We start from the raw sequence: 7500 nt of genomic DNA, 5'->3' as shown, positions 1-7500 counted from the left end.
AGAGCTGCCGTCATGCCAACGTGGCAGGACGTGACTCACATCTGCACCTCTCGTGTCCTGCTCCCTTTCTATCCACCGCCATCAGTGTTGCCAGATTGGGCGGTTACCCGCCCAATTGGGCTACTTGGGATGGCCGTCTGCGGGTAAAAACGGGAAAAATGGGCCATTTGGCGTTTTTTTTTTCTGCAGTTTTGTGCCCATAGAAATCAATGCAATTTGTTGAAATTGGGCGGAATTTTGCGCATTTTGGCGGTTTTTGGGTTGCTGACAGGGAGGGACAAAGGGGACATGTGTCCTGGGCCCAGGGAGTGAGGGGTTCCAGAATTGGGTCCTCATTACATTGTATCTATTGGGCGGGGGGGACCTTTCAGGTGACTTTGTCCTGGGCCCAGGCAAAACTGTCAGCGGCCCTGCTTTCCTATCCGCTGCCATTCGTCAGCTTGATAAGAGAGGGTGAGGGTGACGTGACGAGGAGAGCTGTGATGTGTACGCTGTGTGTGTGGTGTGGTTGGCGAATCAGCGCATAGTGGAAATCCTTCATCCGTGGGTGGCAGCACAGCGCAGCACTGGCTCCTGTGGTGTGTGTATGTGTGTGTGTGTGTGTGCCGGCTCCCGTGGTGTGCGTTTCTCACCTCATGTCCCCCGACGACAGGCAGGTGCTCTGGAACCGCCGGGAGTCAGTGGGGGGGTGGGGGTGGGGGTGGGGGTGGTCAGGCTGCCTCACCTTCATCATCATCATTAGTGTAGCGTTTGCACACACATGCACACCACAGTTTGTGCATGTGTGGGTGTGCACACACATACACACCCTCACACGAACTCATACACGCATATACTGTATACACATAACATCCCTGAACAAACACTGCACGCACACGCACACACACACACACACACACACACACACACACACACACACACACACACACACACACACACACACACACACACACACACACACACACACACACACACACACACACACACCTTCTGCAGCTCCCCTCTGTGAGACAGCAGCTGGCATGGCTGTGTGCATCCCGTTTGCCCCCTCTGTGTTGAAGGGCACAGGCTTCTAGAGGGCCATGCCCCCCACACATACACATCTGTGGTCTCTGCTCACCTCTGTTCGTTAGCAGAGGCTGGGGCAAAGGGGTCAGTTTTCTCAGGCCCAGGAAGATGGCCGGCCCCCAGAATTGGGTCCTCATTATATTTGGAGGGGGTCTTTTCAGATGACTTTGTCCCAGGCCCGGCCAAAGTTGTCAGGGGCCCTGTTCGCTTGTCATCATGCATATACCACCCACATACTACTGTAGTTTACTAACCAGTCGTCATTACCGCTCGCACACTACTCTAGTGTATTTGCTAACCAGTCATCATTACCACCCACACACTAGTGTATTTGCTAACCAGTCGTGATTACCTCCTGCACACCAGCCTATTGGTTAACCATGGGAGGGGACTGCATACAGTAGGTGGCCTACTGAGAAAAAAAACCTGGCTTGATGAACATGGACGTGGCACTGTACCAGTGTTGTACCTGCATTAGTTAAATGCACGTTTTGTTAAAAACGAGAGTTAGAGAGAAGCGTAATGAAATTTGTCATGCCTAATTTACCACCTGCATTCTGTTCTCCACTCAACTGTCATTCGCCCGAATTCAGTGCGAAAAGATGGGCACGCCTCTTTAACCAGCTGCAACTCATTCTCCGCTCTGCCGTCATTTGGTAGAATTTCAGCTCACTGGAATTTGGAACACCCCTTAATTTACTATACAGCATTCTCCACTCACCTGTCTCCAGTCAGAAATGTTCTTTCTCGCTCGCACCAACCACCTCCCCTTTCATCTCATTTTCGCCGCTGTTTGATCGATTTGTCAGGTCTCTTGCCCTAGCTTACTTCCAGTTCACCTCGCTCCATTGTTCTCCAACTATCATCTGCCGGGGGGTATCTGCTCAGAGTTCGCACATATCTGCGGGCGCAGATACTGCCCGAGCTCTCAGTGGCGGCCCGTACTCCCAAGCTCGAGAATGTTTGCTGCATTGACATTTCTCGGCCGTGGCAGTATTTCAGCACCACGGCCAGCGATCTTGCCGAATACGCCAGGTAATCTATCTCAGCTTCTTGAGTGCAGTGGTCCCTGCGGACCCCATGAAGCACTTTGATGATCAGTGCACCGCGTGGACAGCACCAGTCCGTTCTTCAGCGAGAACGAAGACGTATGCATAAATGCTTAATCCAAATTTCAGAGATTGAACTAATATAATGAAATGGTATTTGGTATTTGGTCATTTATTTGGATCCCCATTAGCTTATATAACCCATCAGCTAATCTTCCTGGGGTCCACACAGAACATGTAAAAAACAAGACATACAAAACTTCAGATAAATATAACAATAACAATAACAAAGATACATGTGTGATAACAACACCACACAGCACGTGTGGACCCAACAGCCTTAAAAAGAAGCAGTAGCCACAACACCGTGTCCTTTAGGGCTTTCCTCTTTGGGAAGACCTGAGCATTTCAGTTTCAAAACTTGAAGGTTAAACAAATCAATTCATTGAACAATATCCTTGTTTGCAAAGAGCACCTGTGTTTGTCAGCAGTGCAGATAGTGCTTCCCTTATGACCACTTGAAGCTTCTACAGCAACGCCAAATGCATTCCAAATTCATTATAGTAATCCACTGGGATGATTATTATGTAAATTAATTGCTTCTACTCTACTACTTCTAGTGTATACAATGCTCAATCCATGTATGTAGAGTGTGCCCTTTGTACATGAGATGTGTGTCCTAGCTAGATAGCCTACACAGCCTTTGTTTTTTATCTGCCCTTTACCAAAGCAGGGCTATGGTAGCCTACTCGAGTCCAGACTCAGACCTGAGTCAAGTTCGTTTTTCCGATGGACTTGGACTGGTCTTGGACTTGCTAGCAGTTGGACTCTGACTTGTCTTGGACTCTGACTTGCCAAATATTGTTTTTGGACTCGCCCACCCGAGTCTGTCTTAATTTTTAGTAAGAACACTGACCTCATATATTCTTATGATGGTCAGTGTTCTAAATAAAATCAGCTCAACAGTTGCAGTCAAGTTATACTGTAGTGTGTAGTATGGTTAAACTGCAGTTCAGTTGAATAGAATTGCGTACACATTTTGTAGTGTATGCAAATTTGTATAACGTACACATATCTACAGGAGTAATACAGTTACAGTGTGTAGTGGCATTAACGCAGGAATACACTGGCCGCAACATCAGCGAGGCGAGCGACGGAAGTAATTCACTTTGTATTGAGTCGCGCGACTCGAGGTGATTAGTACGACAAGAGTGACAGTTTGTAGTTGAACTCCTGGGAATAATAGCAAATTAGCTATGACGCGGTTCGGCGACAGCTGCCACAAGCCAATAACTGTATAGAGGTCAGTGGCCACAGCCAATGGGAATGTTGAAAATGCTTGCATTCTGTTTTTTAATCGCTCGTATCGCTCTTGCTGCACAAAAGCGATTCTCTGTCGCTTGAATCTCGTCGCGTCCGGTGTATATGCCCGGTTGGTAAACCACAGGCCCAACTGAGTTGCGTTGAGCTGATTAGAGTTGAGTTGAGGCTGGAGGTGAGGTTAATGAGGGTGTTCTTCATGAGGGCATGTCAGGATGGATGTGCTACGTAACGGTAGCCTGGTAAACCAGCGCCACCCGCTGGGCGGCAAAAATGTTCAGCTGCGAGTGGGTCTGGCCTCGGATCTGAGAACGTTTTGAACACTGTGCCCTGAGTCTGGCAAAACCAATTACAATGCAGAGATTTGTTTTGAATAAAAGCGGGCAGGGTTTTGAGGCAGTGACGGCGAAGCTTGCAACACCTCTGGGAAAGTACATCAACGGCATAGATCGCAGATTGGTCAGAGCGCCGGCACGGTTTGAAAAAACAACAGGTTCTTCTCATCAGCAATCGTCCGAGGTATCGTTCATCGGGGCTAGACTAAATTACTCCGGTCTCACATTTAGGCTGGTTTATCAGGCTAGCGTAACGGGAGTGTACTGTATGTGCCGCTGCTGCTGGGTTGGTTAGGTTATGCAGGGAAGCTCTCACGGAAGAGATGAGTCTTCAATAGCTTCTTGAAGGTTGAGAGGGATGACCCTGCTCTTGTAGCAACTGGTAGCTTACTCCACCATTGAGAGACAATGACAGAAAACCGTTTGGACTGGGATTGCCTTGTGTGAGTAGAGGGCAAGGCTAAACGGTCAGTATTGGCGGAACGCAACATCCTGAAAGCATAGCCTTCAGGTAAGCCGGAGCAGAACCTGCCGTAGTTTTGTAGGCAAAGGTCAGGGCCTTGCGTTTTATTCGAGCGGACACCGGTAGCCAATGCAGGTTGACAAAAAAGTGGCCTGATAATGGGGGCTAAGGAGATGAACGGCTGCCTAAAGAAGATGAACGGCTGCCTTGTGACCTTGGCCCCATACACACATCACATCACATGACATCACACCCTGTCTGGCACAGGCTCAGCACCACCACTCTCATCCTGCTGCCAAAAATTGGCATTTTTTGGTCTTCTTTTTCTTTTCAAATACACTCTCTCTCTCTCTGTCTCTCTCTCTCTCTCTTTCTCTAGGAGTGAGATGGGGACAAGAGGCTTCTGAAGATGCTGAGATGAAACCCAAAGAACAGAAGGAGAAAGCTGAAGCAAACCCCCTAAGCTTTTGGCGAGAAGAGAAGCCACTCTACTGAAGAAGACTGTGTATATCTAGCCTATTGGGAAGATTGTTACGGGTAGAAAACGTGTACGTTTCTGAGCGGGAAGGGACTTCCTTTTCCAGTCATAACAGAGCCTGCAGAAGATCTGAAGAGAGCACTTCTTGAAGTGCGCAGTATCTCTCTCTCTCTCTGTCTCTCTCTGTCTCTCTCTCTCTCTCTCTCTCTCTCTCTCTCTCTCTCTCTCTCTCTCTCTCAGCGTATCTCTTTCCTCTTGTTTCCCCTCTTCTCTGTTCTGTGTTCTTTTCCAGCCAGAGGCATAATTCATCATCATCTCCTCCTGTCCCACACACACACATGGACGCACACATGTACACACACAAGTACACACACCCACATGCGCACACACACATCTACACACAGACAAGCACACACACATGCACACATACAAGTGCACACACCCATATGCACACACACACACACACACACACACACACACACACACACACACACACACACACACACACACACACACACACACACACACACACACACACACACACATTTGGCGCTTCCCCAGACAAGTGCTCCTATCAACTGCAGTGGTACGTAGCCTACTGCTACTTGCATTACACTACTGTCTGGCTGGGCCGCTGCTGAGGTTCTGGAGGTCTTAAGCAAAACTGGTCAGGACCCCCCCCCCCTCATAATTTAATAATAATAATAATAATAATAATAATAATAATAATAATAATATTCTAACTAAAAAATGTATGTTTTGTTATGTAATTCTCATAATTTTCAATGTAATTTTCATAATTCATCATCTCAATTTAAAGGGCCCCAATTTTGGGGGATAACTGTTTGGTGCCCTAAGCGCTGGTTGGTGCCCTAAGCGCTGGTTGGAGCCCTAAGCGCTGGTTGGTGCCCTAATCGCTGGTTGGTGCCCTAAGCGCTCTGCGTACTCTGCTGGTCACTCAGCTGTGGCCTCAAGTCCGTCAGCTTCCCTCACTCCTTTGCTCCCCTCCCTTCCCTCTCTTCCTCTTCTCCCGCCTCTCTAGCCCTTCTTCCTCTTCCTCCTTTCCTCTCCTCTTCTTCATCTTCCTCTCCCTCTGACTTCCTATTTTTCTCCCTAGTCATCCCTTTATTTTGTGTGTGTGTGTGTGGTGGAGCTGCCTGATGAGTGTGTATGTGTGTGTGTGTGTGTGTGTGTGTGTGTGTGTGTGTGTGTGTGTGTGTGTGTGTGTGTGTGTAACTCTACTCTCTCCTCTCCTCTCCTCTCCTCTCCTCTCCTCTCCTCTCCTCTCCTCTCTTTCCTCTCCTCTCCTCTTCTCTCCTCTCCTCTCCTCTCCTCTCCTCTCCTCTCCTCTCCTCTCTCCTCTCATCCTCTCCTATCCTCTCCTCCCCTCTCCTCTCCTCTCCTCTCCTCTCCTCTCCTCTCCTCTCCTCCTCTCTCCTCTCTCCTCTCCTCTCCTCCCCTCTTCTCCTATCCTCTCCTCTCCTCTCCTCTCCTCCCCTCTCCACTCTCCTCCTCTCCTCTCCTCCCCTCTCCTCTCCTCTCCTCTCCTCTCCTCTCCTCTCCTCTCCTCTCCTCCTCTCCTCTCCTCTCCCTCCCCTCCCCTCTCCTCTCCTCTCCTCTCCTCTCCTCTCCTCTCCTCTCCTCTCCTCTCCTCTCCTCTCCTCTCCTCTCCTCTCCTCTCCTCTCTCTTCTCTCCTCTCCTCTCCACTATAGTGCTGTGGTGTCCTGTCCTGTCCTGTATGGGACAGATGCATATTTCAGGAGGGGAGCTGGAGAGAAGAACAGAGGAGCAGCGCTGACTGTAGTGGAGATGATCGGAGTGGCTCACCTCACCTCGCCTCGTCTTTATGCGTGTGCGTGTGTGTGTGTGTGTGCGCGTGTGCATTTGTCTAATATTTGGAGACATCGCCTTGCTCTTTCTGCGGGGAATTAAGCGCCTCTCTCCCTCGCTCTCTCTCTCTCCCTCTCTCGCCCACACACACACACACACACACACACACACACACACACACACACACACACACACACACACACACACACACACACACACACACTGTTTGGAGAGGACGCATTTAAACTGTAACAGTTTAGGCAGTAGGGGAGAGCAGGGACTCATGAAACTCGGGACGAATGAAACACTGCGATTTACTCGAAAACTTGAACATATCCGAAAGTATGAAAAGTCAAAGTTGTCAGGTTTACAGGCAAAAGGGATTTAAGTGTCAGTAGACACTGTCGGGACGAATGAAACACCCGTTTCATCCGTCCCTCTCGCCCATTGACTTAAAGCAGGATCAAAATAAAATGGGAGCACTTGAGATGACTATGTTCCAACTTGTCTTGAGCACCGTCGTAGCGCAACAAATCATTATCGTAAACATAGCCTAGATAATTAGAAATTACAAAAAATAGGCTACATTTTATAGACTTTGGCTATAGGCTAAGCCGACTCCTCTACCTGTTTGAATTAGTGCAGCCTTACAGGGAGGACGTTAATTTGGCATAGGTCAACTGCAAGAGACTACTAATTTGTGACTTGACGTGATGTGTGAATAATTAGGCTACGATATGCAACAGGCATATTTAGCCGCACTCAGTCATTCATTGGGCGAATGTCCCGACCCTGTGTGTCCGCGTGCATGCATGGGGTGGGGAAAAATACATCAAGCGTGCCATCACCACCCATCCCCCCGGACCCACGAAACCCACTGAAGATCCAAGCAATTGTAGTCTGTCAGTATTTTAGTGTGGGCCCAGGTAGTTGAATTCCTGGCATGGCCTGGTTAT

This window comes from Engraulis encrasicolus, chromosome 11, assembly GCF_034702125.1.
Source record: "Engraulis encrasicolus isolate BLACKSEA-1 chromosome 11, IST_EnEncr_1.0, whole genome shotgun sequence".
NCBI lineage: Eukaryota > Metazoa > Chordata > Actinopteri > Clupeiformes > Engraulidae > Engraulis > Engraulis encrasicolus.
This window is presented reverse-complemented; position numbering follows the sequence as displayed.